Here is a 2,694-nt window from a genome sequence, read left to right as displayed (position 1 = left end):
ACGCCCTACAGCTCGTCAGCGCTCACATATGGTGGAGGAGATGAGTGTGTGCATGTGAGCACAGAGGGAAAAAGAGAGAGGAAATGGGGAAGGGTGAGAAATGGAAAAAAAAAAGGAGAGAAGGGCACCGAGAGAGAAATGTACAGCTTGTTCCCGTCGCCGCCGTTTCTACAGACTGTGCCGTTTGGTCACTGGTAACTCGTATTTTGGGGGGAAGCCATGGGCTCGGGTTACAGAGTACTCCGCTCTCATGATCTATGCAATACTCAGCCCACACACACATGTATGTTTAAGGGATGCCGTCTCCATCAAATATTGAATTCTGCCTTTCCAGGTTATTGCACACTGAACGGCCCGGTGTCACTGTCGGTGAATGTGCGACCTGTGCACTTGCATGTCCAGAGTTTGAACTGTGTTCCCTCTTTCTAACCACAACCACCCTGTCTCACCCACACGGTACTAACCAAATAAATGCCACAAATATAATCTGAAAAAGATGGAATCTGCACTTCTTACATAACAGATATTTCTGTCCAAAGAAAATGGGTCTTTTTGAATGCCATTTAAGAGTTTACCGATCTGATCCAGCGTTTGTTAAACCAACAAAGCTTTGACTGGTCCTAAAATGCAAATCTACAAACTACACTAGACTGCACCCCCCACGGCACAAAGATCCGCAATCACATGGGCAGGATTTAATAAAAGGCCACACAAGGATAAAGAGCACATCTATTACAGTAGTTGACACAAAGAGCGGATTGATCATTTAGTGTTATATGAACAAGGCTGAACCAGTCTGGAGCCTTGTGAGACGGAGGCTGAACGAGGCTCTGCTGGGGCTGTGTGGCGGTGTGGAGAGAGTCGGAGTGGGTCGACGGCCGGCTGTCAAATGGGACAGGTTGAATAAGGGCGTCAGGGAGAGAGAGAGAGGGAGAAAGAGAGAGAGAGAGAGAGAGAGAGAGAGAGAGAGAGAGAGAGAGAGAGAGGACCGAGAACACAGCGCAATGCGCACATGTGATCAGCTCGGAGACGACTGCCACCTTACGGGACGAGCTCAGACGTGATGGTCCGACATACTGTACGCACATGCTTACGGAGGTGCCCTGCATATACGTGACCGTTCAACATACGAACCCTCCCCCCCCCCCCCCCCCCCCCCCCCCCCCGACCACATACACACTCGCTCAGAGTATGACACAAGACTGCATATATGATCCGCCGCCCTTTGTCTGGGTTTATCGGTCAGTAATGGCCGGCAGTTTTCTGCACATTACGTTCATGCGCTTTCTCTTCCCTCTCACACACACACACAGACACACACGCACAGACACACACACACACGCACACACACACACACATTTACAGTCATGTGAATGGCAGATGACCCCACATGTGTTTTCACCTCATTCTTTATGGCATGTCTATCACACATTACAGTAATGTCATGACCGCCAACCACCCCCATCCCTCCCTCTCTCTTAGCCTCCGTGTCCTCAGAACACCCCCCCCCCCCCCCCCCCCCCCCCTCTACACCCCCACCGCAACCCCCACCCAACGGGTGATCATCTGCTGTGACCGTGTCCTCCTATCACCGTGAGTCAGTAGTGTTCGACAGCGATGGGTGGGTGGGAAGGTGGGGGTTGGGGGGGAGCACCTTATTTGACTTTTCTTTTCCCGATCAGACATAATTGCTGACGGAGAGAACTTTCCCACCCATCAGCGTCGGTGTGAGCGCTGCTACAGCGTCAGACAGAGGGGACCCTTTGTCTCCCACCATCACGCTGGGAGGGACGGCGTATGTACACACACATATACTGTACATTCTGGCACGAAACACACACACTCACACACCACACTATTAGCAGTGTGGAGACATAGGATCTATGTGACAATACCCACATCCTCAAGCACATCAGCGGCTGCACACCTGTGTATGGAAATCTATACAATCCAACACATCCCCATGTGAAAACAACGTGGAATCCCTTCGTTGTGCACTTGCATGGCATGTGTGTCAAAGTGTATGTGTGTATGTGTGTGTGTGTGTGAGAGAGAGTGTGTGTGTGTCCTCAGACTTACCTGGCAGCTACCCTGGAGCTGGTTGTCGAGGTAATGCAGCCTCAACTGGGGGTTGCAGAGCGGTGACACCTGATGTCCCTCCTCCCTCCTCACTCTCACTCTCTGTGCTGTGGTATAGGATCAGTAGCTACACCCTAGCACTGACAGAAGAGGGGGAGACAGTGAGGAGGGGTTCTTATCGAGCCTGGCGGATCGTACCACCGGCCGCCCGCAGACGAGGGGACGCCTCCCCGCTGTCTGCGCCGAGATGGTCTCTCCCTGCTCCCGCTGCTCTGATTGGACGACGTGCTTCCTCCTTCATCAAAATGTAAAATTCCAAGACAGAGAGAGTAGTGCAGCGTTTGTGTGTGTGTGTGAGAAAAAAGCCAGAGTGTGTGTGTGTGTGTGTGTGTGTGTGTGTGAGAAAAAGTCAGACAATGCAAGAGAAAAAAAAAACGTGTGTATCTTTGTGTGTGTATGTGAGAAATATTTGTCATGCAGACTAGTATGACTGCATGCATTAATGTGAATGCGTGCGAGTGTGTGTGTGTGTGTGTGTGTGCCCGAGTTTTCATGTTATGTGTGTGTTTGCGCCTTTGTGTCAGGGAGACGATATACAGGATGCCATTGTCTGTG

The 2,694-nt window shown here is 51.2% G+C and overlaps 1 protein-coding gene across 2 annotated transcripts in view; it reads right to left on the bottom strand.

The window, feature by feature from the left end:
- Positions 1-2,373, bottom strand: part of topaz1 (testis and ovary specific TOPAZ 1) — a 20,780-nt gene extending 18,407 nt beyond the window's left edge. Inside the window, exon 1 of one of the 2 annotated variants that reach the window (XM_031854171.1) lies at positions 2,080-2,373. The gene's annotated coding sequence lies outside the window, so the exon portion shown is untranslated. The remainder of the gene's footprint in view (positions 1-2,079) is intronic. The other variant, XM_031854169.1, reaches the window with a different exon arrangement.
- Between the last annotated feature and the right edge of the window lie 321 nt (positions 2,374-2,694).

This window comes from Anarrhichthys ocellatus, unplaced genomic scaffold (assembly GCF_004355925.1).
Source record: "Anarrhichthys ocellatus isolate YVR2014 unplaced genomic scaffold, GSC_Weel_1.0 scaffold14, whole genome shotgun sequence".
Taxonomy (NCBI): Eukaryota; Metazoa; Chordata; class Actinopteri; order Perciformes; family Anarhichadidae; genus Anarrhichthys; species Anarrhichthys ocellatus.
Note: the sequence above shows the minus strand (reverse complement) of the source record. Positions and strands in the feature narration are given on the sequence as shown.